The 23,309-nt window shown below is 36.4% G+C and overlaps 1 protein-coding gene across 7 annotated transcripts in view; it reads right to left on the bottom strand.

Annotated features, from left to right (window-relative positions):
* Positions 1-22,743, bottom strand: part of LOC310729936 (RNA-binding Raly-like protein) — a 204,882-nt gene extending 182,139 nt beyond the window's left edge. The window contains exon 1 of one of the 7 annotated variants that reach the window (XM_083548613.1): positions 22,396-22,743. The gene's annotated coding sequence lies outside the window, so the exon portion shown is untranslated. Of the gene's footprint in view, positions 1-21,542 lie in introns of all 7 variants that reach the window. The other 6 variants (XM_083548610.1, XM_083548608.1, XM_083548612.1 and 3 more) reach the window with 6 other exon arrangements.
* Between the last annotated feature and the right edge of the window lie 566 nt (positions 22,744-23,309).

The following is a 23,309-nucleotide window of genomic DNA, read 5'->3' as shown; positions in this document are numbered from 1 at the left end:
TAAGAAACCAAATTAAGAGAGTAAGAGATTGAGAGGGGAGGTCAAAGGCAAACCTGGCAGAACTGAAAAGCTCAGATTGTTTTGTATGTTTTTTGTATGTGCATTATGTTTACAATATAGAATACTATATATATACTATATACTATATATATACTGGGTCATCTCCAAATATTTCAAGGAAGGAACAGTGGGGAACCGGCGACAGGGTCATTGATGCATGTAGCGACCTAAGACTGGCACGTGTGGTCTGATCCAACAGACAAGCTTCTGTAGCTCTAATTGCTAAAGAAGGTAATGCTGTTAATGCACGACGGGTCAGGACTGTTTGGGCAGCAAATGGGGGATCGACACAATATTAGGCAGGTGGTCATAATGTTATGCCTATACATCAGTGTCTGTAAAGATATTTAAAGATTGCTTAACCTTAACAAAAATTGTCTTTTAATAAAAGTGACCTGAGCTTGTATGTCTTGCGCTGCTTAAAATAACACTTCAATCACAGTATATAAAGTTATGGCATGTTTACTGATCAATGATTTTTGCTATAAACATACCATTTCTCCAGCAACTTTGTATATTTTTACACGATACTAAATACAAAGCTCCACCATGCACAGAAGCTCATATAATTGATCCAACCCAACCAAGCAGAAATATGTTGCAACATCAAATCTGCTGGAATTGTGACCAACAAGATACAAGTAACATAGAGAAAACATTGTCATAATATCAGATACTGTGCCAAATGATTTTTCACTTTTTAATTAAATAAAATGAAAGAGATTTTTTATTAGTTGGAAGGTCACTATTTAATTTCACGGTTTGAATTTTAAACGATCAATATATTGTATTTGAAAGAAAAAAGTCAAAGGTTCTATTATATGCCTTGTGAAACACACATTTCCAAAATTCTTTGGTTGCATGAGGTGTCAGAATAAACAGGAAACACAGAATTGATATTTATGGAAAAAAAAAAAAAAAAAAAGTCTGTTGTTCGGTTAAAATAATACTACAAGTAAATCATTTCCAACAGTGGTTTTAATGGAATGGAATTAATTGCTTTTTCTAATTGTGTCCTATTTAACATATGCAGTATACTGGCATGTGTAGTGGACAGAAGGAGCTATTGGTATGTCTATTGGGATAATGGAGTATCTAAAGCCACATTAACACACATATATATATATATATAATTTTTGTTAACGTGCGAATAATATAAAAGAGATAAAAATTATAATATTTAATGCAACACACATTTGTCCATGATGTCCTTTCTTTACTTCCTTTATTTTTAATCACTAAACATTTGTTTTACTGATACTCCAAGTCTCAAATCAGCACCAAAATCCATCATGATGCACACATTTGGCAATTAAAACCGTCCTTGTGGAAAAGTGTGAGGTATTGACTTTTATAGATATCACGTTGCCTAAATTTTTCCTAAACTTGAGCTGCGAGAAACTATTTATGTACAGTATCTTACTAAAGTGACTACAACCCTCACATTTCAGCAAACAATTTAGTATTTAGTATCTTTTTAAGGGACGGGTTCCCTGGTGGTCTAGTGGTTAGGATGCGGCACTCTCACTGCTGCGGCACGGGTTCGATCGCCGGTCAGGGAACCAACCCCAGCCACTTTCAGTGCCGGTCCCAAGCCCAGATAAATTGGGGAGGGTTGCATTTGGAAGGGCATCCAGTGTAAAAACATGTGCCAAATCAAATATGCGGAGGATCGCTTGTGGCGACCCCTAACGGGAGAAGCTGAAAGAAAGTATCTTTTCAAGGGACATACTATTGAAATAACATACAGCTTTAATTGTCTAAATAGTTTGCAACAAATGTGAGCACACCCACAAGTAAAAACAGCTGTATGTCCTTTAACCATGCAAAGCTACATGTCTTAATCATCATGTTTATGTTTTTCTCTGCTTGACAAGGACATACAAATTTGTGTATTTTGTACTAGAGCGGTTTTAGAGAATTACTATTGTTGAAAAAATGTGAATTGCATGATTGCTGCAGGTACTAGAGAGCTTCAGTTTATTGAGGGAAACATGGATTCTAACATGTACTGTGATATTCTGAAGTAGAACATGATGCCCCCCCTTCAGAAACTGGGCTGAACGGCAGTTTTCCAACATAACGACCCCAAACACACCGCCAAGATGACAACTACCTTGCAGAGGAAGCTGAAGGTGAAGGTGATGCGTGGCCAAGTATGTCTCCAGACCTGAACCCTATTTAACACCTGTTGGGCGGAAGGTGAAGAAGCGGCATGCGTCTAACATCCAGGAGCTCTGTGATGTCATTATGGAGGAGTGGAAGAGGATCCCAGCAACAACCTGTGCAGCTCTGGTGAATTCCATGACCAGGAAGACGAATACAGTGCTAGATAACAATGATGCTCACAAAATATTGACACTTTGGACACAGTTTTGAAACGTGCACAGGGTGTACTTACATTTGTTGATAGCTATTTTGACAATAATGGCTGTATGTTGAGTAATTTTTAGAGGACAGTAAATCTGTACTGCTATACAAGCTGCATATTGACAGTTTTGCAAAATGTACTCTACAAAGGGCTTCTTACAGGGATATATTTATATTTCTCTATAAATGACAAAAAATACACTCACCCTTGCAAAAAGCATACGTTTTTCTTTGCTAAATTTGTTTACTGGAAAACATGTGGCACTTTCACCAAGTCTATGTGTAAGTTGTTATTACAGAACACATAATGAATGCATTAAAATGAACCTGTGATTTGCAGTGCAGTTTAAACAATTGTCAGATCAGTTGTTCTGGGAAGTTGATAATTAACTCCTGGCTGGGAACTGTTAACCAATAAGAATTTAAACATTCGAAAACAATGGCAAAGAAAAATATATAATATGAGTAACGTCTAACTAGACAAAGATCTCTGTAACGTTAATTGACGTTTTATCAGTGATCAAATTTACATTGATAGTATTTGGCAGATGCTCCCTTATCCAGAGCCAACTTCTAATCATTTAATTTATAAAACTGAGCAGTTGAGGGTTAAAGGTCTTGATCACAGTGCCAGAAGTGGCAGCTTGGCAGTATTGGGATTTAAAATCACAACCTTCTGATCAGAAGTCTAACATCTGGACCACTGAATGTTGCACTAATTTACACTTATACAAATTAGTTGGATTATAGTTTTTAAGTATTAATATCATGTCTAGTCATATATAACTTTTTGGGTGGGTTTAGACAGATGCACTGAACACATCTGAACAAAAGCATTGCAACACCTGACTTTTCCAGCCATTTGTGATTCTTCCCTAAACTGCTACCACAAATTTGGAGGCACACAATTGTACAGGAAATCATTCGATGCAGCAGCATTACATTTTTCTTCACTTCAACTTAAATGTGAGCACAATGATATATATGAATAGCATGGGTTGGATTGAAAGATCTTGAGTGGTCTGCTTTACAGCTCTAACCTCAACTCTATTGAACACCTTAAGGATAAACAGGAACGATGACTGCACCCTAGGCCTCCTCACCCAACATCAGTACCTGACTTGTTTAACAACCTTGTAGTAAATTTTTTCCCAGAAGAATGAGACTGGGATGTTCAAAAACACATACAACTCTTATGCTCAGGTTTCCGCCAAATGTTTTTGTCCATACAGTGTATGTAGGAAATAAGCTTGGCAAAAATATATTGCTATTGGTACTGTGCATTGCTAAAAGGCTATGATATAAGATGCTGTCTAGCAGCACTAGGTGCCAGGATCTAAATCATTGACATTAATGAAGATTTTCTACAGGCTGATGTGACAAAACAGAGAGAGGTAAATACATTGGAAAAGCTTGTGCATCCCAAGCGAGACAAATCGTAGTGCAAAATGACATTCGGCTTGATCTTGGGGAGAGGATGCTGATGAAATAGACTGTGAAATTGATTCCATGAAGTGAATCAAGATTTAATCTGCTCTGCCATAGACAACGAGGTAGAAATATCTTTCGCTTAAAAATAAATAAACCTCCAGGAGAAACATGGCTTGAAATGTACACACGCCCATACTCACCCCACACTCACACACCCAGCAACCAGTCAAATCATACACATATACACATACCACACCCAAGAATCAACTGCCAACCAACAAGTCTGCACACTCCCACCATCAACACCAACCACACACTATAGAATGAAACACACACACACACACACACACACACACACACACACACACACACACACACACACACACACACACCAAACAACCAAAACAACCCTCTCACACATACTCCTCATACTCTCCCAGAAACCAACAAAACCAACCACACACATATCAAACCATACAACACTTACTTTCTCACCCATACCCCCTACACACACCCTCACACAATTAAACAAATTAAACCTTTTTTTCTTTTCATGAAAGAATGCCATATTATTTTATTATCCATTAATATGTACATGTATTTTGTGGAACATTCACAAGACAACTGACTTCTTCTAATCACTTGTGTTGTAGCTTTAAACAATTGTTCCTTTACAAGTCTCCCTCTTTCTCTTATTTTAATGAAAAAGGGAAAAAATACTGAGTTTCACTGACAAACCACAAAGTGCAAACTCAGAGGAAGAAACCGCTTAGCTGCAAGCGGCTGATGTGAAGTCTGCTGGCATAAATGTCATATGAAGCTTTTTCCACAAAGCTTTATCATAGAAATGATTATAGAGCTTCAGGGTTTGTAAATAGAAAGATGCTTGTGCAAATAAACAAAAAACTATGCAAATATCCTAGCAACCTGACTTGTGGCGTGTTTCAATATTGTCACTGAATTTAGGAATCTAAAAAAATTAGATCATAGATTATTTAGAATTAGAATTGTTATTTTTTGTTGTTTTTATTTTAGATAAAAAGCTATTCACTTATTATAGTGGAAGACCATTAAAAGAAAATCAAAGCGATTCAGCTACACTAACACTTTTAACTCTCAAGGACCCAAATCAATAACTAAATGATGCTAATAGCTGTACATACATTAAGTATCTTACAAAAACTCGGGCCTTTTATATTAGATGGAAATTAAAGGGATGGAAAAAAAAATCAAGACTTTTGACACAAATTAGTTTTATTATAAGAAATGTTTCAAATTGCCACCCAAGCAGATGAAAAACTCTCTACATGGACAAATGACATATTTTACATGACTTTACAACAAACAGTTGTATTTAATGACTTTGGATGCAATAGCAGTAAAATTTCCATTCAACTGGACTAGAAGATAGTTTGTGTCTCTGTGCCCTGTGCACAAGGACAGCTCTATGAAGATAAAGTTTGCATGGGTCAGAGTGGAGTCTTGAGTGGCCTACTACAGAGATCTAACCTCAATTCTTCTGAAAATCTCTGAGATAAATGTAAACGGTGACCGGACCCCAGGCCTCCAAACCTCACCTACATCAGTAATTGACATTACTAATACCATTGTGGCTGAATGACAACAAAAGCACCCGCCAAAATCTAGTAAATCAACTTGGAGATTATCATTATTTTTATTAACAGCAAAAGGTGATTAAATGTGGAAAGAGATGCTCATAAAGCTTATAGATTGTTATGATTAGATATCCTCAAACAATTTTCTATATTATATAAGTATCTAGCTTTAACTGTAGTATTAAATGTATTTAAAAAGTGGTATTAACAAAATAGAACATTATTTGTTATTCCCTCACTTTGTTTCATTTTGTAATGTCTGCTTCTGTGGTTGCTTTTACTTGTGGGTAAAGATACTCTCAAGACAAAACTGGACTCCTGCATCAAATTGCATCAGCAGCTTCCTAGGAAAAAATGATTGAAAAATTACCCTCAGCCCCAAATAACAAAAGAGGCAACAGCAAATGAGGTTTAAAGAATGACAAGGACTAAATATGGCTGCAAATGGGATTCTCTCACTTTTCACACCAGTTCCAGAATAATCCCATGAATGGATTTGCCAACACAACAGGGAAAAAGAAAGCAGGCGATTAGTGTTTTGCCCAATTTGCAAGGCCTAAATTGAATGGAGTGTAGTGTAGTGTTTCAGTAATGCTATTCTCTCGCCTTCTCTTCACACGTGCACATAAAAAGGTTTTCCTCTTTCTTTTTCCCCCAACACACAGACACACACACAAATATGTATATATATATATATATATATATATATATATATATATATATATACAGTGGAACCCACTTATCTCGCCCTCGGTTAACTCGACAACCCTATTAAGTCGACGTTTTTTAAGTGGAACCGGCAAATTCTCGCTTTTTCTAAGCATTTTTTTTATCGGTTATGTCGACTTTTTTATGTCGCAGAACCCTGATATCTCGAGCACAAGGGGGGAAAAATTTGCCATTTAACGTCAGTTATCTCGATCGGCGCTGTGCAGCCGCAGAAGAACTCGCGAAAGTGGCAGGAAAAATCAAACCTTACAGCTGCTACAGGTGTTGTATTGTATACTGGTGAATCTCTGCTGTTAGTTACTGCACATATGCCTTTTGTTGTCAAATGTTATGCGATGAACGGGAGGCGAAAGTAGAAGCGAGGCGCTGAACAGCACACAGGAGAACGTGGGATGAGCAGCAAAAGCATAGAATTAACAACGGCAGGATCGGGGGGGAATCTGCGGTGCGCTTTGGGAAGAAAAGAGCAGCCGTTGAGAGAGTGCCGGTGGGAAGACACATACCGGGATACGCATGAGCGATAACAACGACCGCAGTGAACCAACATATACCAACAATAACGGACAGTGAGAGTGTGGAAGTTTAAATAGGAGCTGGGGATGATGATGAACGAGCACCATATGTGCGCGATTGAAGCCGGGAGCTTCAGAGAAAGCGGCCGAAGGAAACACCTGACATGCTGAAGGGGGCTGAAGGGGGCGTGGCAGGTGGATTCCTGACAGATAAACATGCACTGTATGTATTTTTATAGCATGCCTTCATCAAACAAATCGCGGCAACGCTGTTGTGTAAAAAAACCCTCCAAAAACACGTGCATGTACATTCTCATTTATTAACGCACATCATGTACACACACACACACACACACACACACACACACACACACAAGGAATGTACAGTACTAAACATGTTTTTCCCCCAAGGTTGAAATGAATTGGCAGCCAGGTAAAAAACTCTCTAATATCTTTAAGCTGAGTTATTACGATGCACTGTGAATAAAGGGAGCAAAGCCTTCAAAAATAATTATATCTGAAACTATCATTTGAATTCAAAGTTAAAGTTTGTGAAAACTGCATGTGTTAAGATGGATAGTGATAATATAATATGAGACCTTAAACCTAATGTCTATCAGTAACTTTACAAGGAAATAATTATGTCTAAGCAATGCATTATATCATTTGGTTTAATCAATGGCATAATAAGATTAATGTGAAGCAAACTATTATCTACACATCACTCTTTCACCTAAAACTCCACAATTACAATTACAATGTTTTACAATTATAGGACAGGAAGAGCTGCACGATGTTATTACCAAAGACAAATTAACAACGTCTGTTAGATCCCATTCCAAGTAAACTAATGAAATAGGTGGTACATACAGCTGGTGAGCTTCTTCTGAATATTTTTAACTTCTCGCTATCTTTAGGTCATGTTCCTAGACACCTCAATTTAGCAGTTATTAAGCCCCTCATTAAAAAACCTTATTTGCATTCAAACTTACTATAAAATTACAGACTCATTTCAAACCTACAGTTTTTAAGGTTTTAGGAAAAAAAAAAGTGTCTGCCCAGTTATGTTTTGTCTTACAAGAAAACAATATCTTTGAAGAGTTTTAGTCATGTTTCAGGCCCCATCATAGCACATAAACTGTTCTAGTTAAAATCACTAATGACCTGTTTTTAGCTTCAGACCAAGGCTACATCTCTCTTTTGGTTTTACTAGATCTTAGCCCTACATTCTATAGACACTATAGACCAAGACTTTCTCCTAGATTGCTTAAAGAATTACATCAGCAGTCAGGGACAAGCAGTAAGCTGGTTTAAATCCTACCTGTCTGGTCGTTACCATTTTGTAGATTTGAATAAACTATCCAGGTTAAATCAAGTAAAATAGGGGTTGCCACAAGGTTCAGTTCTAGGACCCTTCTTTTTCACAACATACAAAGCTTCCCTTGGGAAATATTATTAAAAGGTATGGGATTAGCTTCCACTGTATGCACAACTATATATCTAATCAAAACCAGACAATACATCTCAATTGACCAGGTTAACTGAGTGTGTTAAAGAATTAAAAGATTGAATGACGCATAACTTTAAATTCTGATAAGACAGAGATATAGCTCATCAGCCCAAAAGCCAGTACACAGAAGCTCCAGCAATTCAATGTGCATTTAGAAGGATGTACTGTAACAACTATTTCAACAGTAACAGACCTGGGAATTATTTTAAACAGCAACTTGTATTATCACCTATATTATAAAAACAGCCTGCTTCCAACTTAGAAATATTGCTAAGCTAAGAATCATGCTCTTTATATCTGATGCAGAGAAGCTTGTCCATGCATTTATGACCCCCAGACTGGACTATTGTAATACATTACTAGGTGGATGTCAATTAATAAACAAGCTACAGTTAATCCAGAATGCAGCAGAGTTCTCATAAGGTCAAGAAAATATGGCCATATAACCCCAAATCTTATCATCCCTACACCGGCTACCTGTTAAGTTTCGAGTCATGTATTTATCCAGTCTTCTAACATGCTACAATCCATTGCACTAGCTAATCTAAGCAACTACTAGTACGAGCAAACGGAGATACGAGTGGCCTTGCTCGCAAAATTATACCCTATTTTACGAGCAAATTTCTAAGGCACGACGAACCCACGCTGCCGGTTTAAATATTTCAGGGTAAATGTAGAATCTTTCTTCCAAATGTTGGGGTTAAACATTGATTATTTATGGAGAAGCAGGATCACATTGGTATAAGGGAATGAAAGGAAGAGAATGGAAACATGGTTAGATAGACAAGTGCTATCAATATGAACTGCACTCATGTGGTTCTGGAAAATGCCAATTTTAGCTGGAAAAGAAAGTAAATAAAATAAAATAAAATTATTTTGAGATGATGCAGAATTTTCAGAAAAAAAAATAAAAAAATCCTACACTGATACAGTAAATGGCATTGGTAAAAAATGCACTTATTTGCTTCAAATGAATCTTTTTTTTTTTGCTTCATCTGAAATATAGTACAGTGGAACCCCGTTGTACGAGCAACCTATTGTACGAGCAAAATTTTACCCTGTTTCACGAGCAAATTTCGAAGGCACGAGCAAACCCACGCTGCCGGTTCCCCGTTTCCGGCGGAGGGTCGCATCAGTCGCTTAGTTGATGACGTATCACTCGGTCGCTTTCGTTGTTCAGTGCAGCAAAAACGTAACTGTGGCAGCGGGGGCGTGGCCGAGCGGCGGGTTGTGAATGGAGGGCGGGTCCGGGAGCAGATAGGCAGGGGATTGCCTCACCTGAAGTTAATGTGACCTAATGATTGTTCTCTCTTTTCAAGTGATCGGATTGTGCATTTAAGGAGGAGAGCGTGTGTGTGTGTGTGTGCATGTGCGCCAGAGACGTGCTGCGTGGGGCACTAAGCAAAAAATAAAAATAAAAGTGGATGTGAAGCCTTTGCACCTGACCTGTTGTGGCGTTCCTTATTCCCGTATTCATACGCTCTCCCACAGTAACTTTTTTTAGTTTTATTTTTTTTATTTTACTAGAAATCTTGAAAAATGTCTCCCAAGAAAGTCAGCGATGGTGCTGTGAAAACGAAAGTAAATAGAATTACATGGAAACCGAGGAGGTTACGAGCGTGGTGTGCGTCTCACACTTGCAATCAACCACTATCACATAAGTAAGTGTTAAATTATGTTTATATTGCGGTAATTTGCTGTGTATTTGTTTTTAAAAATAGGCTACAAATACTTTTTAAGTGCAGAAATAAGCGATCGGATGAGATCTCGGAACGGATTAAATCACTTTTACATTCATTCCTATGGGGAAAATCAGTTCGAACATACGAGCAAATGGACCTACGAGCAATTCTCAAGAACGAATTATGCTCGTACAACAGGGTTCCACTGTATAATATTATGGGGTTTAAATGAAAAGCAAACTGGTGTATAAGAAAGTGGTGGCTTAGCGGTTAAAGCTTTGAGTCAACTGGTTCACTGTGAACCACCAGTGTTGCAGGGGCCTATAATCTTTAACTGTTTTGTGTCTAAATTGTAAATGTATTTAAATAAATTATCACAATAGCTATGAATAGGCATAGTCCTGTTATAAATAGATATAAATAGTGCAGTTTTAGAAAAAAAAAGCCTTGGGATCTGACATTTTTTAATTTAAATGGAAAATAGCAGAGCTGGAATGGGGTTAGAGAGGGTAAGAGTTAAGTATCTTAGGCTAATTATGTAAAGTTTGCAGATTGTAACACAATATTAGAACATTTTCACCTAAAAAATAAGCCATGTTTAGTTAAACTTTTATCTTGACATATCAGCTTTCTAGATTTATTTAACCTCTATTCAGTAGAGATGGAACTAAATATAACTTGTATATATAAAAATGTATCATTGACTATTCAGTGACTTTGCTGGATTCTGTGTTTTCTTCTGTAAAATCAATACATTTTAAGTGACACAGAAGAAAGTAAAAAATAAAAAACAAAAATTGCAGGCTCGATTGGAGGTAAATACTTTTTGGGCTTTCTTGGTTGAGCACTGCCAGAGTTCGGGCATGCAAATGACTCAATTTCAGAGCCCAAATAAGAAGCTGCCCATGAGGGGGTTTTGTGTAAATCTAAATTCAGCCATTCCGCTTGTCACTCAGAAGCCAAAAGAAGTGAGAGTTAACCTCTTCAACTCACAGGACTCATATATATATATATATATATATATATATATATATATATATATATATATATATATATATATATATATATATATATATATATGCAAAGTTACTTGTGTAAGAATGTAAGTCCTAATATCTGAAACTCATACAAATGATAAACCTGTAAGCTTTAATAAAAAAAAAAAAAAAAACATTAAATAAATAATTTTTTTCTTGGAAAAAATGTACAGACGAATGAAGATGTTCCACTCAGTGGGCTGTCTTTAAGGAGCACATTAAACTGTATCTCAAATGGATTGACATAATTGCCACTTAAAAGTCTTTTTACACCGTCTTTCTTAAGATGGGAGTTTAATTGTTCAGATTGTGATTATTTAAGAACCAGAGTCCTGTCATTTATTAATTTAACAGCTCAGAGAAGGAAACTGAGTGCTTCGTGCTTATTAATGTCCTATGTGTCGCATCGAAGGTAAGCTGTTCATCTCTTCAAACGGAGAGAGACAATTGCCTTGTTAAATGTGAGAGAAGAGAGAGGGTCATGCGTTCATTGAATCCTGCCTACCTTTCTCAGGAGATCGGGATTATAATAGCAGGCGAAGGAACTGATCGAGACAAAAGAACAGAAACTGCAGGAATTGTGGAGCTATAGAGCACTTGAACATCTTTAAATCCTCAGCACTTTTCCGACATGTGTGCTGTAGTGCCTAGGCATAATGCCTTGGATAACAAAATGTAGCCTTGAGTCAAGACACAGTTACGGTAACTCAAATACAACTTGACTTAAGAATCAACTTGAACTACAACATACACCCGATACAATGTTAATGTAACTCTTGTAGAACGTTTGAGATCTTCATTAAAAGCTTAAGACATGACCAAATATATTATAAACTGTAATTTTTTTATTTTATATACTAAAAAGATAAAAGATCTGAAATAAATAGATGGATGAATGGATGGATGGATGAATGGATAAAAGATACATACATACATACATACATACATACATACATACAAACTTTGACCAGGCATAATTTTATGGCCACCAATTAGAGATAACATTATGACCACCTGCCTAATAGTGTGTTGGTTCCTTTTTTGCTGCCTAAACAGTCGTAACCCATTGAACATTAACAGCATTAACTTCTTCAGCAATTTGATCTACAGAAGTTAGTCTGTTGGATCGGATTACACGGAGCCGACTTCGCTCGCATTAATGAGCCTCGGCCGCCCATGACCCTGTCGCCGATTCATCACTTTAACTTCCTTGGACCACTTTTGATAAATACTGACCACTGCAGACCGAGAACACCCCAGAAGAGCTACAGTTTTGGAGATGCTCTGACCCAGTCGTCTAGACATTACAAGTTGGCTCTTGTCAAACTTGCTCAAATCCTTACGTTTGCTATTTTCACTACTTCTAACAAAAACTTTGAGGACAAAATTTTCACTTGCTACCTAATAATATCCCACTCACTAACATTTGCCATTGTGAAGAGATAGTCAGTGTTATTCACTTCACCAGTTATAATGTTATAATGTTATAATGTACATACAAAGATACATAGACACATAAATATCTAGCTACCTAAATAGATAAATACCAATTCCCTAAAATATATCTTTCAAATATGTGTTATTTGATTGAACACAACGATTCACACTAGATGAATTCATGAACAATTCTTTTTCTATAAAGAGTCAGCAGGTTTTGAAACACATGCCAGCATATGTATTTTAATCGCGAGCAGCTTTAACATTTACTGCTGTGATACAAACTAAAAACAAGCATCACAATTGTACTTCACACCACCATGTCAATCCTGCCCCAACGTCTATCTACACATCCTACACCCTGTTTAACTGAGGCATTGTTTCAATTACCATGGCCATAGGATTGCTGACTGTGTCCACTGTTTTCAAAGATCAGACACTAGTGTTCAAAAGCTCTTTGATTTTACCTGTACATACACACCCAACTTTGATTTCAGGAAGATCTGAGAGAGTAGCATGCATGCAAACAATCCTTAAAGTCTAGAAGGGCCCTGAGGAGGCAAGCTTTAACTTCCAGGTCAAGCCAGAGGACATGCCATTGAGTTGCACTGCCTTGTGTGGCGAACCATTCATTTTTGGAGCACACTGAATCATGGAATTCATTTGCACATGATGCATTTTTAATGCAACAGCATTCGACTTTGTCTCACCAACTTGTAATTGCACTTCTATTTATAATTACACACTAGCTTGCAGGATTTGTGTGCTAGCAGCAGGCTTTCCTTTTACCCAAAACACATTAGGCTGTTTATTTTATTCTTGCGTATATCATTTTAACACACACACACACACACACAAACACAAATCCTGTTCTAATGGAAGCGCATGTCTGAGTGCGAACAGGCTTTTACATGCCAATAAATGTTTTATACACACAAATAAAGATATATCGACACACACGTGCTGTCACATCACCATCAATAAAATGCTACTTTTGTAATTGAGGTTCTAGTGACTTACAGGCTCGAGGGTGTGACTAATGCAATCATGTTGAGCTCATGTATGTATGGATTATTTGGTAATGGTTCTTGGACACTTTCTGAAAGCCATCTCTTGTAGGATGCCATTTGGAGCACATAGTAGATTCCTGAAGTGACTTTAAAGAAGCCTTTCGGTGTGGAGCTCTATATAGAACCTTCTAATCAGGTCTATGCTTAGAATTATATCAGAATGGTTCTTCATCTTACATTTTTAAGTATACTGAAGAGCTTCCTGAAGCAATTCTAGTCAGTCTAAAAGATCACTGGTATCTAAAAAAAATATTTGTATAATGTTTGCTTACTGAAGTGATTGTAGTTGGTCTGACAGACCAACTTCTTCTAGTAGAAGAATGTGTGATATTGAGCTCAGGTCTATGCTTGTAGGGCCCAGTATCAAACATTCTATAACACCCCCAGAATGACAAACCTAGGAACAGACAAGGAAACCTATGTTCTATTTTTATCATTTATCAAGTGTGTATGATACTAAGCTCACATCCATGACTGGATTTATATTACAAGGTGTGTTAAACATTCTGACTGGTAAAGTATCATTTTTTTACCTATTAACTTGACTATCGTATTTTTCGGACTTTAAGCCGCTGCTTTTTTCCCACGTTTTGAACCCCGCGGCTTAAACAGCGAAGCGGCTTATTTATGAATTTTTCCTGGGTTTTTCCCAGTTTCACAAACTTCAAGCCAAAAAACTGAGCGACATAACATTAGACCAATGAAATTTCCGAACGGAAACGAAAAAACGCACCTCACCTGTGTTCTGAGCTGCACGGCTTCGGGAGAAAAGCTTCAACGATGCAAAAAGATAAACTCCCGAGAGAAATAATTGTGAAAGGAAGGAGGAAGACAGTGAACAATGACTTTCTTGGTAGGCTACTGTTTAGATATAAGCTGTTTAGAACAAGTTGAGTCTGGGTGAAGGGAGAGCTCACTAACTCCAGTTGCAACAGAAATCATATAAGCACAGACAGGTTTCCAAAACTCGTGCTTTTTATTTTTCTTGCCAACAGTGTTAAGGGTTAGTCAAAGAAACTTAGAAATCAGCATCAGAAAATAGTGAGGACATATTCCTTGTCTTGCACACACGCAGTAATACCGGAAAGAATGCAGTGGCAGGCTATTCCCAAAATCCCGCTATGCTCCTAAAGGAAGCGCAACATATTTCACCCATTACACCGTGTGTAACGTGTCTTTCGTTAAAGCCTGTGTAAAGTACATTAGTGTAGACTATAGGCTTATAGACAGGTGCGGCTTATTTATGTTAAAAATAAAAATATTAGTAAAATTCAGTGGGTGCAGCTTATATATGGGTGCACTTTATAGTCCAGAAATTACGGTAGATAACATTTGTTATAATTAATTATTTAATAATGTAGTGTAATGTTTTATTGATCTTAATACATTTTCAAATCACTTGCTCAGATCTATATCATTGTCTGGTCTCTGGGGTGTAGCATGCATAATGTCATTTAGGTGTTCTCAACATTTCACACTAAAACCAACCTTTTTAGTTACTAATGGTCATAAACATCTAAATTTGAATACATTGTGCTTTAAAATGTTAATAGGCTGAATAGGTATTCAGTTCTGGAGTTATGACCATAGAGCTAATATTAAGTATATTATAGCTTACACATGTGCATTTTTTAATAAGTTAAGCATTTTAGTACAGTTGTAATCTTCAGGCAGTACACTAATAGGATTACAGGTTGTGGGTGTTGAGTAATAAAGAGCATGATTTTAATATGCAAATAGTAATATTTTCAACAATTTGCCTTTTCTGATCAAAAGAAATGTCAGTATGCGTACATGTCTCTATTTAGTGTAATTTATTGCATTTAGATAATCCAGAGTGACTTAATTTTGAACTTATTTATATAACTGATCGGCTATGGGGTTAAGGGCCTTCCTCTGGGGCCCATTAGTGGCAGCTTGGTGTGGCCTTCATTTGAACTCATGAACTTTAGATCCAAAGTCCAATGTGTTAAATATTTTGTCAGATATTAAAATACAACTTATACAAAATATGTTTTTATTGTTGTACTGTTTACTGTAGTATGCTGTGTAAAGTGCTACTAATCCCAAATTGCCATTGTTATATCCAATAAAATGCCTTTATATAGAAAAAATATCGTAATTAAATATAGAAATAACACAATGTAGCCTCAAAATATATATTTGTTATTTCACATGGTTACTAGAAAAGTGTTTTAGAAGAAACGACTGTTCCTATAAGATTGTGGTAGAGCTGCTGATATCATGTCAAACACATGCTCATAATCATACTGTTAAGACCATTGAATATAAACAGGTTTAATTATAATTACAACAGAAGCTCCCTCATTAGCCTTTATTTTTATTCCTCTGCCATTTTTTTTATATTCCATCTAGCCACCCATCCGTTATTCTCTTTTTAGCTCAAGAATATGTGGTGGAATGTTAAAGGATTTACAGAATATACAATTATTAGAGTAATCACCAAAAGACCTGATTATCTTTTGGAAATGATCCAAACAAGTCAAGGTTGCAGCAATTTCAAATGTTTAAAGTACAGTTGAAAGAAGGAGGTGGGTCTGTTTGGTTGTACATGTTCTTACTGTTCTGACATTAACTGGACAAACATAAATAAACAACCAAATGCATACATTAATGCATAAATAAACAAATCCTAAAAACTTTTTCATGATGGAAAACTTGCCATGAAAGCTCTAACATTCGAGACTAACTCCATAAATGTTACATAAATTACAGAAAAAATACAACATAACATATAATCAATAAACCATACTGTACCTTATTAAGAATACACCATACTGGATAAACAATACACAAAATCTCATAAACAATACACCATACCATATAAACAATACACCTATCATATAAATAATACACCTATCATATAAACAATACACTATACCATTTAAACAATACACCATACCTTATAAACAATACACCATACCATATCAATAATACACAATATCTTATAAACAATACACAATATCTTATAAACAACACACCATATCATATAAACAATACACCATATCATATAAACAATACACTATACCTTATAAACAATACACCATATCATATAAACAATACACCATATCATATAAACAATACACTATACCTTATAAACAATACACCACAGCTTATAAATAACCTGGGGAGGTGGTAGCTCAGTGGTTAAGGTGCTGGGTTACTGATCAGAAGGTTGGGGGTTCAAGCCCCGGTATCGCCAAGCTGCCACTCTTTGGCCCTTGAGCAAGGCCCTTAACCCTTTGTGCTCCACAACACACCAGTATCATGGATGACCCTGCGCTTTGACCCCAGCTTCTAAACAAGCTGGGATATGTGAAGAAAAAATTTCACTGTGTTATAATGTATATGTGACAAATAAAGTCTATTCTATTCAATACACCATACCTCATAAACAATAGACCATACCATATAAACAATGCACCATATTTTATAAACAACACACCATACCATATACAAAGATACACCATATCTTATAAACAACACACCATATCTTATAAACTATATAAGCTTAGTTAAGGCTTGCTCATCAGAGACAAACTTACACTTATAAAGAACATATTTATTTTTTATCGCCAGATTATCTGTGTAAAGCTGCTTTGAGACAATGTTCATTGTTAAAAGCGCTATACAAATAAAAATGAAATGAATTGAATTGAATATAAACAATACACCATATCTTATAAACAATAAACCATACAATATAAACAATACACTATATCCTATATACACAACACCATACCTTATAAACAATACACTATACCTTATAAACAATACACCATACCTTATAAACCTGCAGTTTACATTCTGTCCAATCAGAATCAAGAATTGTTCAGTGCAGTAGTATATAAAAAAAAATCATGCATTGAATTTTATGTGCCTGTATTTTGCAATGAGCAGTTCTCATGATTGTAATCCAAATTGCATTGATGATACTGATCTCAAATTTCTGAAGGGGGTTGAAAAAAAAATCCTCAAATGGCCTTTTAACACGACTTGCTTTGCAGTATCTGACACATCAAAATGCAGCCGATAGATTGAAAAAGACAATTTGATATCTCCAAGTGTGCGGTCTCGATCTTCAAGACAAAAAAAAACATTAATATTACATTGCCATGTGCCTATACAGAAGAAATCTATTTCAGATTTCCCCAGTGATGAAAAGTGTTGTGCAACAGCTGTCAAGTGCACCAAAACCACTGTCATAACACACTTCACGCACACTAACCTCAGATCACAGTATTCTGTTACCTAGTGCTTCTGTCTGGTCTCCATATGAACACTGTACAGGCTTCGTTTTTGGATTAGTGGACTACATTTAAACCTTCAGAGATTTTTGCCATTCCGGAACACACCAGACACCCCTTTCATCTTTCACAAATAAGGACAGACACATGCGCATCCACGCACACACACACCATGTCCTACTGGCAAACACATGCCCGGTGTAAACAGGACTTTACGTGCCACCGAATGTTTTATGCATGAGAGCAAAGGTATCTTGACACACATGAGCTATCATATCTCTCAGTACTCATTTATAGCTCTCATGTGCAAGCCTTGCTAGGCCCAGATAACGGAGAGAAATTGCCTTGAGGGCAGAGACGACACTGCAGGAACTAACGCTGGATATCATAACGCCCAGCTGGAGAGATGACAGAGAGAGAGAGACATTTATCAGCGCAGCAGAGGCACCTTTCAGCGCACGCCGCATACATCTCAATGCCACCATACGCCTGGCCTCGCTACCTAACTCTACCGGAGCTCTTACACTCCTCACATAGTCACGGATGTAACTTACAGCATGTTGATGCGCATATGGAATATAAGGATTGTCATTATTATGTTCTAATGACTAGCAGATGTGTATAAAAGGATGAAAAGCAGTAAAAGCCATGAAATAAGCATGTAACTCTGAGAAGACACAACCTTTTGAGTCATAATAATACAGATTGTTTTTCTATTACTGTGCGTTTTGACCTTCCGTCCACAACTAAATGGCCTTTTTGTCCTGCTGTGTTAAAAATCTAATTCTTTCCCAAGTAAACAAATTTGAAAATGCTCTTTTTTGCGTCATAGTGTGGACTGAGAAAATTATGCCATATTTTTAGTCATGTGGCCCATTCAACTCAAAACAGACAAGATAATAGATGACGGTGTACTGTAGTTAATGCGCACACTATCCAGGTTGATGATGTTGTTGGAGATTTATGTTAGTGTGTGCAATCTTCAGTTTGTGTAATCATTTACTTTGATTCAAGATGGAAAAGTAAACAAATGCTTGATGGAAATCGCCCAAGCGTCTTACATTTTTTGCAGGAATTGGGATGTGTGGGATATCGAAATATTGCATTCTCCATTGTTTCTCAACTGCTGCTTTCGCTCACACGAATACATTTTCTTTTTGCCAGCAGTGGGCAGGCCCAACTGTTTTGAGTGTAACCTCAAATATCATTGGCTAAATAATTTTTTTCTGGAAATTATTTCTGATTGGCTTCCTGCTACTTTGTTTTCCACTGATAACTTTACATTTACATCTAATACATTTGGTAGATTCTCTTAACCAGAGGGATCTTTTAGGAGTGAACAATTATCTGAGAAATTGAGGTTTAAGGCGCTTGCTTAAGGGCCCACCAGTGGCAGCTCACAAGCTTCTGATCAGAAGTCCAACATATTACTGACTGATCTACCACCTACTATACATTATGTAATATCTATAAATACATGCCATTTTTACAAGATGTTAATAGACAAGAGCTCTTTTTCTAGTGTTATAATACATAATCCATTATTTAACAAGCAATCATATATATATATTTTTTTTTGTCAAGATCTTCCAGAAATGTTAAGCATGTTATAGAGATGTAAGCTTTTTCAGATGTTCAATGTGAATTAATTTTTTTTTTTTTTCATATTAGAGAAACCCAGTGTAGATAGAGAGCATTTCGGAGATTAAAATGCAGTTTTTTTTAGATCAATCCAGATTAATGTTGACATAGCCAAAAACGAGTGTTTGGAGCAAACGAAAACAACACTGCACACAGTTATAAAACATAAGAGTTTTCTATAAGGTTTTTACTCTTTTCAAAGAGATTTTATTTAAAATGCTTTCTAATAAAATTCTTCACATGTTCTAGATTCAAATGTTAAAAGTTCGTCTTGTTATTTGGTTTATTTAGCATCTCAGTTACCTACATTAAAATACTCACTAGCTATAGGGACAAGTATGTGAGTTACAGTTTCTACAATCAAATATTTGGTGAATACAAAAAGTTGGAAGTATTTGGAAAAATTTTTGATGAATCACTTGATTATTTGCGTCCAAAAATGGTTCTACATGCTCCGCTTCCTGAAAGTAAACACTTTACATAAGATTTTATAAAAAAAATCTTTAAGGGTTCCCACGAATAAAAAAACCCCCAAGAAACTATGACAAGTTTTTATATTTACCTTGTTAAAATCCAAACATATTGGTTGCCAATCTAACTGCCATACTGTACGTCTTAATTCACTACAATGAAATTACTCTATGACTAAAGTTAAACAGTAGCCATTCCGAAAACTTCATCAAAAGAAGACACTTTGGTTGTAGGGTTTTACAATCGATTTTGTTAAAGGACTTAGTTAAAGCATACCTAGAAATAAAGAGCAGAAACCATCACAAGTTCAACATTAAACCTTTTAAACCAGTGGACAATTTACTATTCGACTTTACAATGTCTCATTTCACAACACTGAATAATTCAGTAAATGGAGTACCGATGTATCTACATATAAAAAAGAGTTCTTCAAGTTTTACTGAATAATTAAGGATTCTTTGTATCCTGTAGGCCTGAGAGTTTTACTCAACATGCTTCCTAAAAAGAAATCACTGTGTTGTAATGTTGTACATACAGCCTTTGAGGATTCCCCTAGAGATGAGCCAAAATAAATCCTTATAAGGTTAAGATTAAACTCATTCGAGGTCAAACTTGCCGTTCATGTATTTATTTTCTATCTGTATCTCATTTCACTACTTACAAATATATATATATATATTAGGTGCAATAATGCTGGATTCCTGGATAATTTGAGTGCTCTTTTGTTTTTGACAGCATAGAGTTTTCTGATTTGACATTCTCTTGAGAGTTCTGGAAGTTTTGGGAAAAAAAATAAATGTTTTCACCTTCGATATTACAAAGCTGTTATGAAAATGAAAACAGAGTGTTAGCTTTTGTGCAATCTTATATTTAATGTTACTATGTTAAAGCAAAAGCACAAGCTTACATTTACACCAACTTCATTTATAAGAAAAGAGAAAGAAGTCTGGATGGTATTTTCAAGGTAAAGCATGGCATTACAAAAAGTATTATTATTTTTTTTAGTCTGGTATAATGTACAGTAGTGGTGTGTTGGCTGCTATCCATGGTGCTGAAACCCCAAAGACACAAGATGCCATGATCTGGAAAAAACACAGCTCTTTGATGGGGTAAGTTGTGATGTAATAATAACCTAATCTGTTTCAAAGATGGTGTATATCAGTGGCCAGTGTGGTAAAGATGTGTATTTCTTTCCTATTGGTGAAGTATAGACACCAGCATTAGGTTCATGAGGTCATGCCACGCCACGTGTTGGGTGATAATCCATGAAAGTCTATGTCTAGAAAACATACAAGATTATGTGCTGCCACAAACAATGATGGGAAGAAGAAAAAGGCAAGAATAAGTATATAAAAATAAAGCACAAAAGACGGGTAACATTTTCGCAGTCAGGGTCAGCATCATCCCAATTCGTTTACTCACACATCATAATTACATGTCTGATTTTGTTCTGATCTATTGACACTAAAGTGCTGAAATCTGACTGAATGACAAAATTAACTCAATGTATTACACTCATCCTAGATTTGTTAGATCACGGTTATGGTTAACAGTGAAGTGCTAAGAGTTAAAGCTATGATTTAACATCAGACCCGAAACCAAAATATACATTAAGCACGTACAGTAGTGTCATTTCAACCGCATTTGCTTGTATTGCAAACGCAATTGTGCTGCAGGAATTTTGGATTGATTTCACGTCCGTATGTACCTGCGAAGGGAGAATCGTCTGTTCATCATCGTGGGCACGGAAACCAAAAAGAAAAAAAAAAAAAAAGAAAAAAAAAATCTGTACAGATCCTCCCCCGAAAGACACACTTTACTTCACATGCACTTTTTGTGCATTAACCAGATCATAAAAAGACCACATCCGGAAAAATATCTGACTCTGAAATCTGCAGGAAAGTAGCGGAAATCGAAAAAATGTATGTCAAAGATTAGGAGGAAAAACAAAAACAAAAAACCCAAAACAAAACACGTAAACCAGTAAATCTGCGACAAAAGTTTCACATGAAAACATCACCAGGTTTCAAAAGGACTTGTGTAAAGAAAAGAGAGAAGAAATAAAAGCTGATGCCGTCGGTCTGCGACCATGAAAATCCCAAAACTCTTACGAGCCACACCGCCAAATACAAAGCAAAGCGCAAATACCGCAAAAGTCTAGAATAGAAAACAAAAAAAAGCAAAACAAAAAAGGAAAAAGAAAAATATATGGTTTCAAAACCTCAACGTGCAAAAAAAATGCCGAACTGCCAGATCGATGCAAAAACCACTTTCATCCTTGAAACATTGAGCATCTTGAGTATGAGAATAAACCCCATTCAGAATGAATGCACACTAAAAAAAAAAAAAAAAAAAAAAAGAAAAAAAAACTTGAATCCCGTACAGGAAAAAAGGCTAAAACCCCCAAACCAGCACTTCAAATTCTGACCCTTCACCAGCAGCATAAGGAGGGAAAAAATGAAAAAAAAAAGATAAAAAAGATAGACAGAGTGATTGAAAAGACAAAAAAAAAAAAAAAACGTTTAGCAGAAAAAATGGGGGTCACTGGAAATAATACTCACCGAGCGGGAGTAAAATGTCGCAATAAAAATCGCGTTAGGGCGCAGAGCGCGGAATGGCGGCTGCGGTGGCGACGGCGCGAGGCGGAACGAAGCAGCGCTCTGCTCGCGCTCTCGGTCTCGGTCTCGCGCTCTCGGATTCCGCTGCCGTCATGTGACTCCTCCTGCCCGAGTGTGAACCGGCTCACGCACGCTCAAAGTGAAAGTGCTCTGGCTCGGTGCTCCTCGGTAAGCCTAAAACTGCGAGACTGGGATGCTAGTTTTTAACCGCATCCTCCTCATCATCATCCTCCTCCTCCTCATCCTCCTCCTCCTTATCCTCATCCTCATCTTCCACCTCCTCCTCTTACTGTTTAAAGATGCAGAAGTCGCCTGATGTCAGAATCAATCAATGTCTCATACAACACAAATTGTTCTGTTAATGTAGAAGGCAATTCAGGTAATGTGGGGAAAACATATCAAATAACCACAAACTACCAAATCAGCACTGGACAGTGTTCAAACTCTCAGTGTTGGATTAAAAGTTATGTATATGTATATGTATATTCCGATTAGAATGTACTTAAAAAACATAATATAATCTTCAAATGTCCAGATTTAGGGAACTCAGACACGTATTTTCCTGTATTGATTTGGACTCGTCTCAGATGTACTGCATTTTGTGCTTCGACACAATGAATATGGTTTTGGTTTCAAGAATTGTTCCTTTTGTCGTTCCTAAACACAAAAAAAAATTCTAGAAAGCTTAACATAATCATTAACACTGTACGTGAAGTTACTGAGCAACTCAAGAACTTTGAGGATAGATTCGGTCTGTAATTAATATCAATTATATATTACAATGGCTCAGTAACACAGGTTGCATGAACAGTTTTGCATTAAAGCACACATCATTGCACACCTCAACACTTACAGTG

This window comes from Silurus aristotelis (assembly GCF_946808225.1).
Source record: "Silurus aristotelis genome assembly, chromosome: 1".
NCBI classification, from domain to species: domain Eukaryota; kingdom Metazoa; phylum Chordata; class Actinopteri; order Siluriformes; family Siluridae; genus Silurus; species Silurus aristotelis.
The sequence above is the reverse complement of the archived record's forward strand: the minus strand, read 5'-3'. Positions and strand labels throughout refer to the sequence as shown.